General features: G+C 34.2%; 1 protein-coding gene and 1 long non-coding RNA gene across 10 annotated transcripts in view; one reads left to right on the top strand and one right to left on the bottom strand.

The window, feature by feature from the left end:
* CNTN5 (contactin 5) overlaps positions 1–24,093 on the top strand; it is a 1,295,471-nt gene that overhangs the window by 591,594 nt on the left and 679,784 nt on the right. The window lies entirely within an intron of this gene.
* The window catches only part of LOC112643181 (uncharacterized), a 99,864-nt gene that overhangs the window by 67,095 nt on the left and 8,676 nt on the right, over positions 1–24,093 (bottom strand). The window contains exon 3 of one of the 7 annotated variants that reach the window (XR_007404435.1): positions 2,140–2,283. The exons of the other annotated variants lie outside the window; for them this stretch is intronic. This is a non-coding gene — a long non-coding RNA (uncharacterized LOC112643181). The remainder of the gene's footprint in view (positions 1–2,139; positions 2,284–24,093) is intronic. 7 annotated transcript variants of the gene reach the window in all.

Genomic DNA, 24,093 nt, shown 5'->3' with positions numbered 1-24,093 from the left:
AGTCTTACTGTCTCCATGGAAATCTTCTTGATCTTCCTCAGTACATTTGCTGGCTTCCTCTCTGAACTGTCATGTTGCTTTCTCTCTGGGCCAGGCATTTGCCAAAGCTGCATATGCTATTTATGTTTATATGTAAACTTCACACATTTACACTTAATTTATTTAAGGATAGAGACCATGTCCTATACCCTTTTAGGCAAATGACATTACTATATTTACAAAATGCATAGTTGTTTAACCTATACACTAAGTGGTTTAAATATTACAAGTTCCCAACTTGTTAGATAAAATATGAGTTATCAAGAATATAATAATAGATATATCATGTAGATAAATGAAGAGATGCAGACAAGAGAATTACTCTGAGTTAGAGAGAATTTCTTGTAGAAATACTTCATGTTTAATAAATATGAGTCTCATTTTATATATTTACCTCTAGCTTCTATTATTACTTATTTATTGAGTAATTAATCAAAAGATAAATGCATTTTTTAAAGATTTTATTTATTTATTCATGAGAGACATAGAAGAAGAGAGTCAGAGACACAGGCAGAGGGAGAAGCAGGCTCTAAGCAGGGAGCCAGATGTGGGACTCCATCCCAGAACTCCAGGATCACGCCCTGAGCTGAAGGCAGACGCTCAACCACTGAGCCACCCAGGCGTCCCAAGAGGAAAAACATTTTTGTTGAAGAATAGAAATGCATTTAGTGGGTAGAAATAGAATTAATTAACTTGTTGAACTCATGGGTGATATTTAAGGGGAAAGCTCAGTATTTATACTCTTAAGACCTAAAGAATGAGGTGAGTCAAGAGCACAAAGTTTCAATAAAAAGAGCAAAAGATCCAGAGGAAAATATACTGATCAGGCACAATTTCTAGTTATACCAGTTGAGAACCCCATCCATATAATAATGATATTATAAGGAAACAAATCTTGTGCAAATGAACTATAACTAAGATAGAGCATCACATAGTCTAGCTAGCACTACACCATGAGAATATCTGGCAGAGGGTTTGTGCAATGTAATGAAATGATCTCAAAGGTTCATGTGAACTCAAAACTTTCCCCTACAAACCTATTGTATCATTTACTGAAAGTAGTCTTAAGTTTTAATAAAATATTTAATGAATCTATGTTACCCTATATAGCAGCTAAGCTGCATACTAGGAGTTGGAAATCTTTGGTTACTGGTAATCGTTGCGGGCTGATGCCTTGCTTACTTGTTCAGCAAACTTCCTCAGCAAGGAGAATAAAGCATACCAAAACAACAGGGTTAGAAGAGGGAGTAAAGGTAGTGAATCGAGTTGGATTGTGTTCCCCAAGAAGAAATATTTTGGAGTTCTAGCCCCCAGCATATTGGAATGTGACCTCATTTGTAAATATGTTTGTTTTTTTTTATGGAAGCAATCAAGTTAAAATAGTTCATTAGGACAGTCCCTAATTCCAGCATGATTCATATCTTTATAAATTAAAGAGGAAACTTGGACACAGAAACAGGCATGCATAGAGGAAAGCCATTGGGAAGATACAGAGTGAAGACAGCCATCTACAAGCCAATGAGAGAAGCCTAAAACAGACACTTCTCTCACCACCCCAGAAGGAGCCAACCCAATGAATATGATGATTTCAGACTCTTAGCCTCCAGAACAGCAACATACTACATTTCAATTTTTTAAGCCACTCAGTCTGTTGCTCTTTGTTACAGTAGCCCTAGCAAACTAATAAAAAGCAGTGAATTTACCCAATTAAATTTTTCATCTTTATGCATATATATGTATATAGATTATTATAACTGGAGCAGTGTACTTCTAGGTAAGTGTTAAGTCTTAAGGCAATAGTTATGCATATTCATTAAGTGGTGATCATAGAACTGTACGAGTATTATAATTTTGCAGTGGGAATAAACATTACAATATGACCTGTTAAAATCTGTTTCAATGCTATTCTCCTTTCTAACTGATGAATATGCAGCTCCATTTCTTAAGCCTGTCCTTAAGCTTTGTATGTCAGTTTGACATGATTATTCCCAAATGTCCACCTTTCTTCCTGGAATTGACATTGGTATGACTAATGATACAAATATCTTAGAATGAATTATTTTAGATCAATCAATATATAAAAATCCAAGTAGCATTCACATTTTTGTCCTCTTGCTCTTTGTTTATTCATACTTTACATATGTAAACTGGCCTAATATTACAATACTGATTTCTATCTAGAAGGCATCTCTTCTGTGTGATTTTGAAGTCCCAGTCTTTTTTTCCTCTAAAATTCTCAGCTATCTGTAAAGAAATAAAGATATATGGAAGATACATTAAAACAAAAAAAGAGCATCAAAACACACAGCAAAATTTAAAGGATATATCTAATAACTATTTTTGTTTCAATAGAAGCATATTCTTTTAGATCAGAAGTTCTAAAAAAGTATCCACATGAAAATGTTAATAATACACTTTCTACATGAGAATCTAGTATAGAAATTTTACTTGATGAAATTAAAGTGCTTTAGTTGGAATTTTGAAATACTTTTGTGAAAAAAAAGATCTTGGACACATAACTCTGTAGCAGTGAATATTAAAAGATATTACATTCTCCAGAAATACTGATTTCTGGTGGGGTGTTTATCACCTCTTATATGTGTACCTGTCATAGCTCTATAATCCCAAATTTCCCATGTTTACTCCTTAGATACTATGCATGTAGTTGTGGAATTATACACAAAGATAATTAATGATTTGTCCATTGACAGCAACAAATTATATTCCATAGTGCTTAATTTGGGATTTGAGAACACTGAATCATAATTTAACACTGGCTCAGGCAGCATTTGGATAAGGCCAAATCAGAGAAAAGAGAAGTCAGAAGTCCAGAAATGCTGACAACATTATGTAAAATTCTAAAACTTCAAGATTAAGTTAGGCCAAAATAAATATGAATATCACTATTTAAAAGGTGCAAGGCAAGTCAAGTACCCAAAAAAAGAGTGCATGAACGACAACAAAGAGGGAAAAAAAGGAAAACAAACAAACAAACAAACAAACAAACAAACAACGGTGTATTGCTTATCTTCAATAATGCCAGGTATCATTAGGTACGTATTACGTAGTTCACGTATATCATGTGATGCTCAGTCTTAGGAACATCAATGTATGAATTACCCATATTCTAACTTCATTGAGGGCTGTTTATATCAAGTTATGCCCATCTTTCATGCTGATGTTTTTCATGTCCATGGTAGCAGATGGAAATCAAATGATCAGTAGTCATCCAAATAGCAAGTAATCAGGTCTAGATAGTTTGGGACTGACAGTGAGATATAGGGGCAAAAATTTCCTAATAATTACAAAATTAGGGAAGGCAGTCATTGACTCTAAGTCCAGGAATTAGCTGTGCAACATTCCAGGTGGATAGTCTGTCACTGAATTACCTGGAATGTAATTACCTGGTACATGATTAAGAATCCATGCTCTTTGTATTTGAGAAAGAACCGTAAATACAGTACAGAGAAACAGATACACAGACTCAAAGAAATGAGTGGTAAGCAATTAGACTAAGCACCTGACTAAGGGATTCTCATAACGCCAGTGATTATAGGTAACATCTGTACATATCAGAAAGACCCTGCCTATCTAGGTACTTTTTCATTTCACATTAGGTTATTATTAGATGCTTATTATAGTTGTCATTATATTCAGGGGACTGTGGAACATATGGAAAAGTTCGGGAGGGAACTTCTCCCAAGTAGAAAATTAGGAATTGATCCTTGGAAAAAGTACAAAGAAAGGGAATTGGTTCATATTTCTGTTTCAAGCTGATGTAGCAAGTAGAATTTAGGGACAGATATTTTTTTTTCCGGTTAAGAACTGGATTGTTGGGACAAGATGTATATCACCATCTCTCAGAAGTATTGCAGAGGTGATGTCTGTATTGCATAAAAGATTATAATAGAAAGAACACGGACTCTTAAAACAGAAAAAATAAACCCCACAATATTACCATTCTGGCTTCACTGCTTACTATTTGGTTTTCTTAAGGTTCTCAATTTTACTCACATATGTTATCTTATTTAATCCTTATAACATACCGATATGGTCAATTGAACTATTATCTTTTTTATACAAATGAAGAAATTAAGATTTGGTTACTCATTCAGTGCTACTCATTCAATGCAATGATAATAAGTGGAAAAGCTTAAGCAATCTTATTCTAAGGTCCAAATATTAATTCTCTCTAAGATGTGCAATGCACTTATCATGATATTTGACATGCTGAAGCATTAAACACATTTAAATTTCAACTGACTCTAAAATATTAAGGTGTTGGGATCTTGTTAATGATCATTCTAATCTGTCAACCAGGAAAATTTCACTGATGTGAAATTCACTGGTCTGATTCTGGGCTTAATTAAAACATCCTATTCTTTGTAGCTGGTATTATTTCTCACCCAGGTACAGATTCTCAGTCCCACTCTAAAATTTAGGACCAGTCTTGGACATAAATATGATGATAAAAAATAATGAGATCTAAAATATGATTTTATTAAGGAAGGTGGAAATGAATTATAGAACACATTTTATTTTACCAGATAGATCTATAATCAGATTCAAAGACTAGAAGACAAATTTAAACATGGTTTAGAATTTAAACTGGTATATAAGAACTGAGGCTTCCATTATTTGGGAAGTGGGCTTCTGTTAGACACCTGCTGTATTATCAAGTGAAAGTAAAGTATAGTTCCTGAAAGCAGGTAGAAGAACTCTAAAGAAACATATTGTAACACCTGACATTAAATGAAGCAGGGTCTCAATAGTTCACTTTTGCTTTTGTTTCTCTTGCCTTCGTGGATGTATCTTGCAAGAAGTTGCTGTGGCCGAGTTCAAAAAGGGTGTTGCCTGTGTTCTTCTCTAGGATTTCGATGGAATCTTGTCTCACATTTAGATCTTTCATCCATTTTGAGTTTATCTTTGTGTCTGGTGCAAGAGAGTGGTCTAGTTTCATTCTTCTGCATGTGGATGTCCAATTTTCCCAGCACCATTGACTGAAGGGACTGTCTTTCTTCCAGTGGATAGTCTTTCCTCCTTTATCGAATATTAGTTGACCATAAAGTTGAGGGTCCATTTCTGGGTTCTCTATTCTGTTCCATTGATCTATGTGTCTGTTTTTGTGCCAGTACCACACTGTCTTGATGACCACAGCTTTGTGGTACAACCTGAAATCCGGCATTGTGAGGCCCCCAGCTATGGTTTTCTTTTTTAAAATTCCCCTGGCTATTCAGGGTCTTTTCTGATTCCACACAAATCTTAAAATAATTTGTTCCAACAACTGAAGAAAGTCCATGGTATTTTGATAGGGATTGCATTAAACGTGTAAATTGCCCTGGGTAACATTGACATTTTCACAATATTAATTCTGCCAATCCATGAGCATGGAATATTTTTCCATCTCTTTGTGTCTTCCTCAATTTCTTTCAGAAGTGTTCTATAGTTTTCAGGGTATAGATTCTTTACATCTTTGGTTAGGTTTATTGAACTATTGGGACTTCATCAAGATAAGAAGCTTTTGCACAGCAAAGGATACAGTCAACAAAACTCAAAGACAACCTACAGAATGGGAGAAGATATTTGCAAATGACATATCAGATAAAGGGCTAGTTTCCAAGATCTATAAAGAACTTATTAAACTCAACAGCAAAGAAACAAACAATCCAATAATGAAATGGGTAAAAGACATGAACAGAAATCTCACAGAGGAAGACACAGACATGGCCAACACGCACATGAGAAAATGCTCTGCATCACTTGCTATCAGGGAAATACAAATCAAAACCACAATGAGATACCACCTCACACCAGTGAGAATGGGGAAACTTAACAAGGCAGGAAACAACAAATGTTGGAGAGGATGTGGAGAAAAGGGAACCCTCTTACACTGTTGGTGGGAATGTGAACTGGTGCAGCCACTCTGGAAAACTGTGTGGAGGTTCCTCAAAGAGTTAAAAATAGACCTGCCCTATGACCCAGCAATTGCACTGTTGGGGATTTACCCCAAAGATACAGATGCAGTGAAATGCCGGGACACCTGCACCCCGATGTTTCTAGCAGCAATGGCCACAATAGCCAACTGTGGAAGGAGCCTCGGTGTCCATGGAAAGATGAATGGATAAAGAAGATGTGGTTTATGTATACAATGGAATATTACTCAGCTATTAGAAATGACAAATACCCACCATTTGCTTCAACGTGGATGGAACTGGAGGGCGTTATGCTGAGTGAAATAAGTCAATCGGAGAAGGACAAACATTATATGTTCTCATTCATGTGGGGAATATAAATAATAGTGAAAGGGCATATAAGGGAAGGGAGAAGAAATGTGTGGGAAATATCAGAAAGGGAGACAGAACGTAAAGACTGCTAACTCTGGGAAACGAACTAGGGGTGGTAGAAGGGGAGGAGGGCGGGGGGTGGGAGTGAATGGGTGACGGGCACTGGGTGTTATTCTGTATGTTAGTAAATTGAACACCAATAAAAAATAAATTAAAAAAAAATGAAGCAGGGATTCCAGGGGCTGGATGTAAGGAAATAATGGAAAGCACGTGGAAAATTATAAGGAAAGGAAGAGGGCTTACCCTCTTAGGAGGGTAATGGAACAGTCTAAGACATTTTCCCAAGGTAGCATGTATCAGGGACAGGGAATACAATGGCTTATGAAATGAAGTACAAATGATTGTTAGAGCAGTAAGGAACCAGGCCCTGGCCCTAGAGAAGGGGAGGCACTTGGCAAACAATTGTCAGTACCCAAGTATGTACACATGAGCACGTGATTGAAAATGCTCATTAATGTACTTGATTCTCCATAGTTAACATTTAAAACTGTGGTTCCTCACTGCTTTCTTTAAGGTTATGAAGCTGTTTTAAATCTTTATGTTCTGTGGCACCAGCAAACACAACCCATGCAGACGTTCATTTTTCTATAGATGCTGCTGTGGCTTCACACATAAAAAATTCTATTCGAATATCAACATTGTGAAATAAAATATTATGAAATAATTATTTCATCAACATTATGAAATAAAACATCTGTCTCTTCATATTCGTGGTATGTCTTATCACAAGAGTCCTCTAACCCTTAAAAGTATATCAAGAGAATGCTGAGCTATGGCATATTGCATTTTAAAATGTAGTCAGTTTAGTAACAGATACATTCCAAAAGCTGTTTAAACCTACCACTATTTAGAAATCCCAAATTCAGGTATAATTCATTGGAGTAAAATATATACAGCTATAATTTATCAGGTTGACTCAGGGGAGATAAATCTTACTAAAGTCATAAAATTAATCACAGTTCTTGTATTTATCTGACAGTTTAGAAAAGCTAAATATAATATAAATGTTAGTTTAGATTATCTAAAAGTACTATTAATAGAGTCTTTAGTTGACAGTATTTAGTTGAAAATAGACTAGTGTTCTATTTCTTTTCAAGCAAAACTATATTGAAATCAGTAGTCCTATTAAATATCTATGAATCTGACAATTTCAACTCTTTCATGATTTATGTGTAATAAAATCAATCCAAGCAGTTAAAAGGTGGAAGGAGATATGCATGATCTTTACTACAAAAAGAAACCTGCTTTCTTTCCCCAACAGTATTATTCTATAGCTCCATCTGAGCAGGAAGCAAAATGATAGACAAGAAAGTTGTGCTTGTAACCAATGGTCCAGGATAGCAGCTTTATACCTTTTGATGCTATGACTCTTAGTAAACACTGAGGGAAAACAAACAAACAGAAAGCCAAAAAACCTTTAAACTCTTTACAAATATGGATAACAGATTTCTATAACCCTATCATACAAAAGGTGCTTCATGGAATTTATCCATATGGGAAAGTAAAGGACAGAGGAAGCAGGAGTTGTCTTGCATATCCGCTATTACATTCTGCATTTTCAAGGACATACAAGAGCCATAACCCTCAAAGAAGATCAGTAACATTCTTCAGTGACTGCTATGAAGCAGGCACTTGCCACAATATTTTCTCAGTCCTTATAGAAACACTGAAAGGTAGATCATATTATTTAGACTACTTGATATTTTAACTATGAGGAAACTTAATTTCATCATTGTGAAAGAGACTGTTTGAACTGAAAAAGCTACTAAATTACACAACTCAGAGTCAAATCCAAGTTTCCTGATCTCAAAACTAGTGTTCTTTCTACTTGAAGCAAGATGTAGGCTTTAGGATTTTCAGGTCCGATAAACCTGTGTTGGAAATGCTCTCCCACTTACCAGTTGTGGATTCAAGACTAGTAACTTTATCCCTCTGCTCCCATCTTCCTTCTCATCTGGAGAGGGGAAGTACCACTGCATCCCTGGCAGACTTATTACAAGGTTTATAGGCAATAAATAGGAGATGCTTCAAGATAGCATTGACGTTTAGGTGCTTTGGATGGACTAGGTAAAAAGTTGATATTTTTTGAACTCCTAAAAAAAATATGTAAACTTTCTATAGAATTTCCTTCTTGGTACATTGAACATTTTTAAAGTATCTACTCATTAAACTTATATTATCCTCTCTAGCTTTTTGGAATATTTTTGATCTAAAGGATACTGAGTTTTTCATAAATCAACAATACAATAGTCTTGGCTCTCAAATGCAGCCTTTACAAAATGAAAAATACTCTTTATTTTCTGAAAAAAATAGGCATTAAAATTTTGTCAGATATTTATCATAATCTTGTCAACATACATTTCATACATCCAATTAGTTATTTATTTCATAATATTTAGCAACTATTTAGTAAGTATCTGTTATTTGAAAGACATTCTGACACACAATGAGGAGTCAAAATGTTTAAGACAAAATCATTGCCTTTGGAGATGTTAATATTTTAAGTAAAGAGGTTGGCATGCAAGTAGACATATGAGTGCCAAAGGAGGAGTAGATGAATAATGGTGAGCATTAGACACAAACAAGTCAAGGACTGTAATCGGAAAAGTGTGTAAGTTTGGAGTTCAAGAAAATGGCAAGGTATCAGAGCCTACTAGACTTCAGGAAGGTTGAAAACTGGATGCCAAAGTAGGGCCAGAGTTCTGGTTCAGGGTCATTAGTCCACAGCCATGTTGTCCACAGGTACAATCAGTAAGAACAAAACAAAGTCAAAAGAGGTGATTACAAAATAAATAAATAAATAAATAAATAAATAAATAAATAAATAAATAAAGCAAGAATAAAGTAAGACAAGCAAGAAACCAGGCAATAGGGTAACTGGCAACAGAAGAGAGAGAAAAAGAATACTGAAGAAAGGGAGCAAAGGGGATTGAAAATTATACTTTTATTCTAACATCAAATAATAAATAAAAACACCTGGAATAACCAATATCCTGTTGAAAGAGAAAAGCAAAGTTGGAGGACTGACAATAGATTGTTATTTTTTAGTCTCTATTGTGTTTGGTTACTTGTAAATCTGTAGGTTTCATTTTAATCTCCAAATTTTGCTAAAAATGTTGGAATGAAAGCTAAAAGATATTGCATGAGTTTTGTTTTCTTTATGGTTATAATCATAGAATAATTATAGAAATCTATTAGAATTACACAGATGTGATTCTATTTTCAGAAGATCAGCAATAAAATTTCATACGTTTGAAATATTACTTTATTTAGTGTTCATTGAAATAAACTTCCTGTAAGTAGAAAAATTTGAGCAAGGCACTTTCCCTATAATCGTGTTATATCCAAATATATTAACAAGATATAATTCCATGTTTTGATATAAGCACTATGCTCTTTATGTGCTTGTTTTTATATATCAATTCTATGTTATACATAGAATGTTCACCCACCAAGATTTCCTTTGTCGGATCTATACCCTCAAAACTATAGAACACTTCTGAAAGAAATTGAGGAAGACACAAAGAGATGGAAAAATATTCCATGCTCATGGATTGGCAGAATTAATATTGTGAAAATGTCAATGTTACCCAGGGCAATATACACGTTTAATGCAATCCCTATCAAAATACCATGGACTTTCTTCAGAGAGTTAGAACAAATTATTTTAAGATTTGTGTGGAATCAGAAAAGACCCCGAATAGCCAGGGGAATTTTAAAAAAGAAAACCATATCTGGGGGCATCACAATGCCAGATTTCAGGTTGTATTACAAAGCTGTGGTCATCAAGACAGTGTGGTACTGGCACAAAAACAGACACATAGATCAGTGGAACAGAATAGAGAATCCAGAAGTGGACCCTGAACTTTATGGGCAACTAATATTCGATAAAGGAGGAAAGACTATCCATTGGAAGAAAGACAGTCTCTTCAATAAATGGTGCTGGGAAAATTGGACATCCACATGCAGAAGAATGAAACTAGACCACTCTCTTTCACCATACACAAAGATAAACTCAAAATGGATGAAAGATCTAAATGTGAGACAAGATTCCATCAAAATCCTAGAGAAGAACACAGGCAACACCCTTTTTGAACTCGGCCATAGTAACTTCTTGCAAGATACATCCACGAAGGCAAAAGAAACAAAAGCAAAAATGAACTATTGGGACTTCATCAAGATAAGAAGCTTTTGCACAGCAAAGGATACAGTCAACAAAACTCAAAGACAACCTACAGAATGGGAGAAGATATTTGCAAATGACATATCAGATAAAGGGCTAGTTTCCAAGATCTATAAAGAACTTATTAAACTCAACACCAAAGAAACAAACAATCCAATCATGAAATGGGCAAAAGACATGAACAGAAATCTCACAGAGGAAGACATAGACATGGCCAACATGCATATGAGAAAATGCTCTGCATCACTTGCCATCAGGGAAATACAAATCAAAACTACAATGAGATACCACCTCACACCAGTGAGAATGGGGAAAATTAACAAGGCAGGAAACAACAAATGTTGGAGAGGATGCGGAGAAAAGGGAACCCTCTTACACTGTTGGTGGGAATGTGAACTGGTGCAGCCACTCTGGAAAACTGTGTGGAGGTTCCTCAAACAGTTAAAAATATACCTGCCCTACGACCCAGCAATTGCACTGTTGGGGATTTACCCCAAAGATACAAATGCAATGAAACGCCGGGACACCTGCACCCCGATGTTTCTAGCAGCAATGGCCACGATAGCCAAACTGTGGAAGGAGCCTCGGTGTCCAACGAAAGATGAATGGATAAAGAAGATGTGGTTTATGTATACAATGGAATATTACTCAGCTATTAGAAATGACAAATACCCACCATTTGCTTCAACGTGGATGGAACTGGAGGGTATTATGCTGAGTGAAGTAAGTCAGTCGGAGAAGGACAAACATTATATGTTCTCATTCATTTGGGGAATATAAATAATAGTGAAAGGGAAAAGAAGGGAAGGGGGAAGAAATGTATGGGAAATATCAGAAAGGGAGACAGAACGTAAAGACTGCTAACTCTGGGAAACGAGCTAGGGGTGGTAGAAGGGGAGGAGGGTGGGGGGTGGGAGTGAATGGGTGACGGGCACTGGGTGTTATTCTGTATGTTAGTAAATTGAACACCAATAAAAAAAAAATAGATTTGGAAAAAAAAAAAAAAAAAAAAAAAAAAAAAGATTTCCTTTGTCATGTAGGAAAATGACATGATGTCATATCATGTCTCAGTTTTGGAATCATTTCCTAATAGTGGAACACATAATATAAAGTAAATGGAAATATAAGTTTATTTATGTTTTTTTCCCTCATTTAAGCTTTCATACTTTTTTTTTAGCATAGTATGAGTATGAACAAACAGCTGAAGTAGATGTCCTGACTCTTAGCTAGAGCTTTCTCCTGACTTTAGAGAGCATCAGCTAAATTCCCTAGAAATTTAAGGAAAGAAAAAAACATTGTGTTGAATTAGTGGTCGTTAGTAGTGTTAGGTAACAAGATGTGTTGTGGGCTGAGGGTGGGAAGGGATCTGGTACCCATTGTGCCATTTCCCAGTTTCCTGGACTCAACTGCCTGTTTCCTTGGCCACTAGTTCAGGCTTTATTCCATAGTCTAGGAGTTAAATTAGAAATATCTACTTTGTGAGAATGGAACTGTGGAAATGATGGAAATATATCCTATTGTACCTCATTTATTTTCTTATGCTTCACTCTATATTAGTAATAAATGACAGCCAATAGTCATATAAAGTATCACCCTATAAAGAATCTCTAAGCCTATAATTGTCATTAAATTCTGAAGAAAAAGCTGAGATGTAAGCCTGTTCTTTTATTTTTTTCTTTTTTAAGAATTGTGGTTATAGGATACACACACACGCCACACATACACAGATACACTTTGTTTTATTGTGCTTCCCTTTACTGCACTTTGTGTCCATCATGCTTTTTACAAATAGACGGTTTGTGGCAACCTTACTTCAAGCAAGTCTATTGGTGGCATTTTCCTAACAGCATGTGCTCACTCTGTGCCTCTGTGTCAATTCAATGATCTTGTAATATTTCAAGCCTTTATATTATTATTATATTTGCTATAGTGATCCATGATCAGTGATCTTTGATGTCTCTATGCTATTGTTTTGGCACACAATGAACCACATGCCACATAAAGGCAAAAAACCTCACTGATAATTATGTTTGTTCTTCTATTTCACCAAGTTGTTTTTCTTCCATCTCTCTCCCTCTCCTCAGACATCCCTATTTCTTGAGAAACAATATTGAAATGGCCAATTCACAATCCTATAAGGGCCTCTAAGTGGTCAAGCAAAAGGAAGAGCTGCACACCTCTCACTTTAAACAAAAAACTAACAGTGATTGAGCTTAACGAGGAAGGCATATCAAAAGCCAAAATAGGCCAAAACCTGGGTGTCTTGCACTAAATAATTAGCCAAGCTGTGAATTCAAACAAAAAGTCCTTGCAGGAAATTAGAAACTCTACTCCAGTGAACACAGGAATAATGAGAAAGCAAAAGAGCCTTATTGCTGATACAAAGAAAATTTTAGTCGTCTGCACAGAAGATTGAACCAGCCACAATTTTTAAAGCCATAGTCTAATTGAAAGTAATATCCTAACTTTCTTCAATTCTATGAGGGCTGAGGGGGTGAGGAAGCTGCAGAAGAAAAGTTTGAAACTAGTAGGGGTTGGTTCATGAAGTTAAAGAAAAAAAAAATCTTCATACCATAAAGGCACAAGGTGAAATAACAAGTGATGATATAGAAGCTGCAGCAAATAATCCAGAGTATTTAACTCAGATAATTCATGGGGGTGGCTACACGAAACCACAGATTTTCAATGTAGACAAAACAGTCTTCTATTGGAAGAAGATGCTATCTAGGACTTTAAAAGCTAGAGAGGAGAAGTAAATGCCTAGCTTAAAAGTTTTGAAACCTCAAAAAACAGGCTTATTCTCTTCATAGGGGCAAATGCAGCTAGTGACTTTAAGTTGAAGCCTATACCCATTTACCATACCAAAAGTCCTAGGGCTTTTAAGAATTAGGCTAAATCTACTCTGCTTGTGCTTTAAATGAAATAGCATAGCCTCAATAATTACATGATTTACCTAACATTTTAAGCCCATTGCTGAGAGGCACTGCTCAAAAACATATTCCTTTCAAAATATTACTGTTCATGGACAATGCACCTGGTCACTCAAGAGCTGTGATGTAGATACCCAATGTGATTAATGCTGTTTTCATGCCTACTAATATAACATCCATTCTCCATGAATCAAGGAGTCATTTCAACTTTCAAATCTGATTATTTAAGAAACATATTTCTTAAGATCATGCCTCTAATAGATAACGATCCTTCTGGTAGATCTGGGCAAAGTAAATTGAAAACTTTCTGGAAAGGATTCACTATTCTATTTGTAATTCATGGGAAAAGGTCAAAATGACAACATTAATGGGGTTAGGAGGAAGTTGATTGCAACCCTAATGGATGACTTTGAGGGGTTCACGACTTTAGAGGAAGCGGTAATAGCAGATGTGGAAATAGCAACAGACCTAAAATTAGACATAGAGCCTGAAAATATGACTTAATGGCTGCAATCTCATGAGAAATTTTTAACCAATGAGGAGTTGCTTCTAATGGATAAGCAAAGAAAATGGTTTCTTGAGATGGAGTCTAGTCCTGGGGAAGAAGCTGGGAAGATTGTGGAATTGATAGCCAAGAATTTAGAATATTACACAAATTTAGTTGCTGAAGTAGTGGCAGGCATTTAGAGGACTGACTCCAGTTTTCAAAGAAGTTCCACTGTCAAACAATATTGTGTGCTACAGAGGAATAGCTTGCAAAAGGAAGAATCAATCAATGTAACAAATTTTATTGTGGTCTTATTTTAAGAATTTCCATATATTCCAAGGGATATATACACCCCCATGTTTATTGCAGAATTATTTACAATAGCCAAATTATGAAAGCAACCCAAATGTCCATTGATAAATGGATGGATGAAGATCCTATACAAACAATGGAATATTATTCAGCCATAAGAATGAAATCTTGCCATATGTCACAGCATAATTTGATCTAGAGAGTATAATGCTAAGTGAAATAAATTAGCCAGAGAAACAAAAACAAATACCATATGACTTCACCTGTATGTAGAATTTAAGAAATGGAACAAGCAAAAAAAAAAAAAAAGAGTGAGACAACCAAGAATCAGACTCTTAACTAGAAAGAACAAAGTGATAGTTACAAGAGTAAAGATGAGTAGGGGATGAGTGTAATAATAGGTGATGGGGATTAAAGAGTACACCTATCATGATGAGCAGTGAGTAATGTGTAGAATTGTTGAATCACTATATTGTACACCTGACACTAATACAACACTGCTTGTTAACTATACTGGAGTTAAATTTGAAAGCTTATTGAAAATAAAAACTAAAAAGAAAAAAAACCCTTCCATAGATACCCCAACTTTTAACAACCACCACCCTGATCAGTCACCAGCCATCGTCATCAAGGGAAACCCCTCCATCAGCAAAAAGATTACAATTGGCTGCAAGCCCAGATGATGGTGAGCATTTTTTAGAAAAATAGTATTTTTACTGAAGGTGTGAACATTGTTATCTTAGACATAATGCTATTACACACTTCCTAAACTATAGACTATTATGTTAATTTAACTTTTATTTGTACTGGAAAACCAAAAAAAATTAATTTGACTCACTTTATTGTAGTAACTACTTTATTTTGGTGGTCTAGAGTTGTTCCCACAATATCTCTGAGGTATGCATATGCTTACACATACATGCATACATGCATACATATATACATGTATAAGAAAGAGAGACATAGTAGGAGTTAATAAGGAAAGAATAGCCAACTTACCGAATCTAATTAGTTGATAATTAAGATGGCATAACTAAATGAAACTATTATATTATTATATTACATATATTATTATATTATATTATTTCTTCTTTTATAAGGCAAATGAAAATCTGGTTATTTAAAATGTTTCTCTCACTGTGCTTTTGACTTTTGGACTTCTTTAAATTAGCTGACTATTGCTGTTGAAATATTTTTAAGTCTTGCTAATAGGTTTCTTACAAAATCATAAAATTAGAATTTTTTTTAAAGATTGTTATTTATTTTATTTCTTTGTTTGAGAGAGAGAGCATGAGTGGGGGAAGGAGCAGAAGGAGAAGGACAAGTAGACTCTCCACTCAGCATGGAGACAAAAACACACAGGTTTGTTTCTAAGACCCTGAGATTGTGATCTGAGATGAAATCAAGAGTCAGCCACTTAATCAACTGAGCCACCACCTTCCCCTCAAAATTATAATTTAACCTCAAGTTCAGTTAGTAGAACCCATCTCTTAAAGAAGAATAAAGTTTAGTTAAAAGTAGCTTATTTATTATTAATGATTTTATGGAAGATAATCCAAAATTTTCCCATCTTTTTTTAGGAGTGGTGATATTTCTCTTTCTGAATAATAAAATCCAATTATTGAGACTGATTTGTTTTACTGATTTTTTAAATTTTATTTTTGAATTCTTTACTTTGAAATAATCATAGATTCACAAGAAATTGCAAAGAATAATATGGAGAAGTTATTTCACCCAGTCCCCCCTAATGGTAACATCTTACTTGACTGTAGTTTAAGAGTACAACCAAAAATTGGCATTGGTAAATTCCACAGAATTTATTCAGATTTCATCTTTGTTAAGTGCACTTTTTGTGTATGTTTGTTTATGTGTGTGTGTGTGTGTGTTGTTTTAGTTCTGTTATTTTATCATATGTACAGATTTCTATAACTATCATGACTGTCAAGATATAAAATCATTTCATTACCCCAAGGATCTCTATTGATATGTTTTCATAGTTCTGCCTTCTCTAACACTTGCCTATGACTAATGTGTCAAACATCAGAAATAAAATGGCAAAGAAGACATGTCATTAAAAACGGCAAATAATCTAGACTTTTGAAGTGAACCCATTTGGCGCTAGACTATGGCTTTACCACTTGCTATCTATGTGACTTGAATTTATTATCATCCTTAAACCTCAGTTTTCCCATTTATAATGTGGTTATATAATGGCATATACTTCCCAGTATTATGATGATCATGTCTGGTAAGCCTCTGTGATTACAAGTACCAATTATTAACTATATTTGTCTTTGTGGATTTTTAACAACCTAATAAGATGTTATAAAACCATTTAATAGATAGTAGGAGATTGCTACAGGAAAATATATGGAAGAATCTAATTAGAATTGAGGGAAAGAAATTGAGAAATCTATTATTGGATGGAGTGAGAAAAAAAACAGACACAGGATGAGTAAGTGGGCAGACACATAAAGATGATAAAGTGCCTTTCAAGAATGGTAGAAGCTAGAACTAAAAAAGACTAAAATTGGCCTTTCAAAAGGACTGTCGTTTTGTATGGCAGTAACTCAAGGTATGATGGAGAAGTACCTTATAAGATATGTTAAGCAGGCTAAATTTCATCACGTGAAAAATGGAAGGAAATAAGGAGAAAAGTATGATTAGATCAGTTTTGTATTTCAGAAACATCCTGACTACAACACAAATTATTATTTAGGGGAAGGCAGGTTGGTGGCAATGTTTATTTATAAATGGAGTATAATTCTAAGAAGGATAATAGTACATTTTCAGTGAATATTTGGTACAGATATTCCTTTTATGATTTGACTTAACGAAACATACGTAATTTATCCATTATTTTCTGAAGACATGAAATTTTTATAAAGTTGAACTATATGAATAGATAAAAGATTCAAAAATAATTTTCAGTAAAGACTAATATAAAATTGTCCTTCGAAAATGCATTCTACCTCTCTTATTTTCATCAATGACAACCTATAAAATGGTTGGTTGTCTATAGCCTTACAAGACATTTTCCTGATGTGATAAGCAATATTTAGATCAACATATTATCACCCTAATCTTGTGCATTAGTCATTGGGAAGAAAGAGACTTAACACATAAAGACAAATCAAAAGGAAGGATGGATAAATTTGTCAAATGAATCCACTGGGACTAGTCAACCAGTCGAAATGAACATTGAGAGAAAAATAAGTCAAATCTAGCAGTTCTTTTACAATGCCCTACGCATAGTTTTATTACAAAATTTATCACCTGCTTTGTTCATCGATAGCTTACTTTTCTGAATCTTGTACTACAGAATGAGTTCCTCAACAAGAGAGTCCAAATCATTTTTTTCTGTAATTATAGAAGCTAATATAATGTCTCATACCATAATCTAAACTTGGCAGAGGTACATTTAGAATAACAAGCGTTGAAAATTCCATAGTCTCCATAAAGCTGTTATATTATAAACTAACTGAATGTAGGAGCATGACAGGTCAACATAGTTTCATTTCTTGAACTTATGAATAATGATCTCATGTGCGAATTATTGTGCAAATATACTAGCCATTTTGATCCTTCACTCGCTTTTTCATGTGTCTAACCTTCATCTGCCCTTTGACCTCCATGTGAAGGCAGATACATATTTAACAGTTCTTTGGCACCTAGCAGAAGAGGAAATGAATAATATCTTTAAAATCTCTATCTTCAACACAAAGTTTCATTCAATATATGTTGTTACTATTATTTTTTTAAATCTTTTTTTAAATTTTTATTTATTTATGATAGTCACACACAGAGAGAGAGAGAGAGAGAGAGAGAGAGGCAGAGACACAGGCAGAGGGAGAAGCAGGCTCCATGCACCGGGAGCCTGACATGGGACTCGATCCCGGGTCTCCAGGATCGCGCCCTGGGCCAAAGGCAGGCGCCAAACCGCTGCACCACCCAGGGATCCCTGTTGTTACTATTATTTTTCAATCATAGTGATTTACTAAAGACAGCTAAAGTCACTAATCTTATCATCAGTTCTTTTAAAATGTGAGCCTATAAATAAGGTGACCATATACTCTGGCTTAGCTGAGACTGCTTCTGTTCATTTTTATTACAGCATAATTAACAATAACTTCTCCTTTTACTCTCAAAATACCTGGGTTTGGATAATAAATTATTTGGTTAATCTACCATAGTATATGTTGTCAGAGTCTGAAATAAACAATGAGTCTGATTTACAGTGCATTCCAGATGGGTATGCACGGCAACAAGAAAACAATTTATACGTATTTCAGTTAAGGCTTATGAAATCATTTAATAGCCTATGATAATGCCAACAAATGGACAAACAAGAAAGCTCAAAATAGCAGATAGAATGATTGTAGTAATAGTGTCACATTTGTCCCATTTAATATTATCAAAACTGGGACTCTATAAATTCTTAAAAGTAATGTATTTTTATTAAAGCAAATAATTACAAGACTATTTCAGAATTTAATAATATTTATATGGAATCTAAGATATTCCTAGTGCAAGCTCAGTATAGCATATATTAAATTCTAAATTTCTCACAAAATAGAAACATTTTATTTTGATTTTGTGAAAAATAATATGTGAATAAGCAACAAATTAACCCTCATGATAATCCACATTTTTCTGTGACATCCTCTTAGTTTTTTTTTTTAATTGTAGTTAAATAAAGATAACATAAGATTCACCATCTTACCATTTTACCTGTTTTGTTTTGGTTTGAGAGAAGGAGAGAGAATCTTAAGCAGGTTCCATGTCCAGAGCACAGCACAAAGTGGGGCTAGATCTCACAACCCTGAGACCATGACCTGAGCCAAAATCTAAAGTCAGATGATTAACCAACCGAGTCACCCAGGCATCCCACCACTTTACTATTTTTAAAATTCAGTATCAATAAGAGTACTCTCATTGCCACGCGACCATCACCATTATCCATCTCCAATTTCTTCATCTTCCCAAACTGACACCCTGTTATTTATCTTTTACAATAGGATATTTTTATTTATTATCATACTTTTTTTAGATCAAAATGAAGTTTAAGTAAGGGGTACTCCAAATATGAAATGTTTTAATTTATGAACTCTGTGATATTGGCCTAAAGTGTCTGATAAATGTTTTGGTCTTTTATTAGCATGAGTTTTATAGATTCAAAAAATAATAATATTTCATGATTTGAAAGCCTACAATAGGTAAAATACTAAGAAATAAAGCTTAGCTGGATTAGTTCTGAGCCCTAAGAAATTTTAATCTTTAATGATTTTGTATTACACATAGATGTTCATAAGTATTTTGCAAATGCTTAAAGTGAATCTATAGTATACATTTTGATTAACAGATGAGAAGAATTTTTCAACATTAGAATTTTAAGCATTAGGTCTCTCCTCAAGGCTAAATATAATCGTTCTTACTTCTTGTGCTTATTGTTTATTTTATCCATATTGGACCCTACAACTCTTTTATTGAATTTCTTGTATTTAACTTTCTCTCAAAATAGGCATTTTATTTTTTTAAAGATTTATTTATTTATTTATTTGTTTATGATAGACATAGAGAGAGAGAGAGAGGCAGAGACACAGGCAGAGGGAGAAGCAGGCTCCATGCCGGGAGCCCAACGTGGGACTCCATGCCGGGAGCCCAACGTGGGACTCCATCCCGGGACTCCAGGATCACGCCCCAAGCCGAAGGCAGGGGCCAAACCGCTGAGCCACCCAGGGATCCCCTCAAAATAGGCATTTTAGTATTCTAACATTAAATGAACAGTAACCATATACACTCTCCTATGATGTAATGTTTTATTATAACACTGGAAAAATCTTATCTGCTTTTTGGAATTTAAGAAATATTTTGCCTTCAGAGTGAAGGCAGTGGCTTAGCAGGATTTTAAAGCATCTTTTTTTTTTTTTTTTTTCTGAGCTTTTGTCACACAAAACTTGAAGTGAATAAAGGGCTATACTTAAAATAGTTAACTCCATGCCTCATTTGAAAGACTGATGGCCCAGCATTTAGCACCAGCAGAAATCCTAGGGAAGCTATATGTGGCATATCAAATTGTGGGTATCGAAAAGCCAAGCAAGAGAAACCCAGCCTCTCAGCAGCATAAAATCTCATGGTGCTTTTCATTCTGCTGACATAGGGCACATTTCTGATCCTATGAATTATCAAGCTAAAAATTTGTAATTTTTTTTAATTTGTAAATATTAAAGAAAATACCAAGTGTATACCAATAGACAGAAAATAAAGCTTAAGATTAGAAAAATTTAAATGTCTAACTATACTTAGAATTATTTTCCCTAAATTCTTCCTTTAAATTTTCTTACAGAAAATCCATTCAATAAATATTTGAACTTGAATAAATTATTGAATTCAATAAATATTTGAATATTGAATAAATATTGAATTAATTCAATAAAAATAGTGCCTAATTTGTGGAAGCACTGTACTAAGCAAAAGAGATACAAATGTCAGACAAGATAGAATCTCTACTTTCAAGGAGAAGAATCTGGGGATAGAGATCAGACAATTGAAAAGAGGTTTATTGCAATATGTGTAAATGTGTCAAAGCAACACATTGTAACATTAAACTTACAAAATACTACATTTCTATTATATCTTATTATAAAAAAAAAAGATGCTTATAACATAGCTGTGAGGGCTATGTGAGGTTACGGGGTTCTATGGAATATACACAGGACTGGACGCATTGTTCAGTCATGGCCGGTACTGAAATGTTATCCAAAAGCATGGCCTTTAAATTGACTTCTTAAAGTTCAAATTAACCAGACATGGTAGAAAAATGAAGGGCAGCCAAAAGGAAAACGATATGCAGTATACTTGGAATCAGAGATGGCTTAAAGTTTATAGTCAAATCAGCAAATAAGCCATATCAGTGTCCCTGACTAATTAAGAGAATTATATTTTAAATTTCAAGCTAACTCTGAAAAAAATATGGCATTATAAAGTGATGACTATCTCTAAGTAAGTGTAGAAAAATGATGCCAAATTTATCAAAAAGGCTCCAAGCTCTTTTTTTTAAAGAACGATGAGTATCATATATTCATAGTACTGAAAGAGGTTACTGTGTGGGTAATAAATATTTACTGATTAAAATCTGCCTATCATTTTGGGAATAATGCTGTTTATACTTCTCTTTATAATATTTAAGGGGCTTAGTTCAAGCAGGTAAATAAAATCTTTTCTTATTTATTGCATTGGATATACAAAAGGACAAAATTATAATAATTAAGATTGTGAATGTACAATTTCTTTTTTTTCTAAAGATTTTATTTATTTATTCATTAGAGACACACACAGAGAGAGAGAGTGAGAGGTAGAGACACAGGCAGAGGGAGAAGCAGGCTCCCTGCAGAGAGACCAATGTGGGACTCGATCCCAGATCCTGGGATCATGACCTGAGCCAGAGACAGATGCTCAACCACTGAGCTACCCAGGCACCCCGAATGTATGATTTCTTTATTAGCTTTTTCTTTGAATAGGCAAGTTATCACAAAAATTAGAAAAGTTGATTAGACATACCTAGTGTTTATCATTGCCCACATATGTCTAGTGGAAAATATTACAGAACATTTTTCGCTGAATATAGAATTGCATGATATGCTTCTATGGCAAAACTTGTTTTAGGTGGAAATGTTGATGACATATTCTCTCTGGACACTGCTATCCACTCAACATTTGAAAGCAATTATCTTCTGTTACTTCCTAAATAGCTGACTGATTTCTCTAGCATAATGGATAAAACCAGACTCATTTTATCTGGAATATTCAGAAATACACACAGTTAGGTCGTCTATACCTAATTCAGTACAGACATGTACACTATGAATATTTTTAAGTGTTCTATTGTACTTTTCTCCCTACCGAGGTACTCATTGAACAAATCTAATTTTTGTTGCCTAGTTCCTAGATACATGGAAATCCTGCTACATTAACATAACTTTTCATTGGCATATGGTATTCAGCAAGTTAATAACTGTGTATTTGCAACAGCAGGAGTCTTTTCCCTCCTAATTTTGTTGGATGATATATTCCAACCAGTTAAAATAAAATTTACTACACCCTGCTGTCTTCAATGTAAACGACCCTGCAATCAATTTGGTTAATGAAATTAAAGCCATACAATATGACTAGAGAGAAGAAGGCCTTTGGTTCTCTGCTGAATTCATAATGGAAACAACTGTTACAGTCTAAATAGATCATGAGAAACAAAGCTCTTTCAAAACACTAAAAAAAGATTTATTCTGTATTAATCAACAAAGTAGAAAATTCTAATTATCTTATCTAGGGAAGATTTAGAGATTGTATTTTCAACTGATGTGTTTTTAAGGTATTTTGTAATGCCTCTTGTACATTTAATTGAGCTGTGGAGTAATATCAATCATTGTTTCAGTGAAAGGATGATTCAAGAATATATGCTGACCCAACTCTCTTAAGTTTTGTTTTTGGCTATTGTGAATTAACAGACAGATGGTAATATAAATTTCATTGTATGCTTAGAGTTGGTAACAGGTATTCTAGCATTGATTATTCAGTGGATTACCAGTTCCCTTGCAAGGTTATACACATGACTTTTGCTAACTTATTAACTGATTCCCCCTCATGGTGTTCTTTTTCATCTTTACATCAAAAGATTTAGAAAAATGACAGATGAACTCAAATGTATAAAAACTAATGCTATTTTTCAAAAATTTTAAATGCTCTCCAAATATAAACCTCCACTATGATTGAGGTTCAAACTAGTTCTCTAGTTTTAATTACCATTATTCTCTAAATTATTTCTACCTCGTATAATCAGAAATACTTTTTTCTGTTAAATATTGCCCATGCTACCCTGATGCCTTCATTCAGGTTAAAAATGCTTCTTTTGCTATATTAGGCAATAATACCTGTGCATCTTTAGGATCCATTTGATCAAGCCTTGCCTGGTAATCTCCCTTTCATGGATTAATCACCCTTCCTCTGAGTTATAAGAATTTTTGATATCTATTTGTCAGTTGGAAGTATATTAGTCAAAGCTTTTTAAGCCAAAAATGACATCCCATTCAGAAGACAACAAAGAATAGGGGGATTATTGGTCCCAATAAATGGGGAGTTCAAGGAGTGATGATAATTCTAGGTTCAATTGGATCCAAGCCCTCAAATTGTGCAAAGTCTTTTTTTTTTATATTTAGTTTTGCTTTATTTGAATAGGCTTGATTCAGTCACTCTGTCCAATGAGATGGCATTGATACCCACTGGTCTCTCTAAGCTTAAATTCTTTAATGCTTCCATGGTAACACATTTATTATTATTATTATTATTATTATTATTATTATTATTATTAAGTACATATAACGTATTAAATGCAAGTGTGAAACATAATGATTTGATATTTGTGTATATTTTGACATGATCACCATAGTAATTATAGTCACCTTACATGGTTATAATTACTTTTTCTTGTGATGAGGACTTTTAGGATCTATTGTATTAGTAAGCTTCAAATATGCAATACAGTATTCTTCAGTATAGTCACAATGATGCTCAGTACATCCTTATGACTTTATTTATTGTAAAATATTGGGATTGGACATTTTGATCCCTTCACCCATTTACCCATCCCCAACTCCCCAGCTCTGGCAATAACCAATCTATCTCTAAAAGAATGTATCTAAGAATGTATCTCTGTATCTAAGAGCTTGTTTTTGTTGTTGTTGTTGTTGTTGTTTTCCTGTCTGCTGTTTAAAATATATATTAATTATATGTTTTATATATATT

Source organism: Canis lupus, chromosome 21, assembly GCF_003254725.2.
Source record: "Canis lupus dingo isolate Sandy chromosome 21, ASM325472v2, whole genome shotgun sequence".
In the NCBI taxonomy this organism is placed as follows: domain Eukaryota; kingdom Metazoa; phylum Chordata; class Mammalia; order Carnivora; family Canidae; genus Canis; species Canis lupus.
Note: the sequence above shows the minus strand (reverse complement) of the source record. Positions and strands in the feature narration are given on the sequence as shown.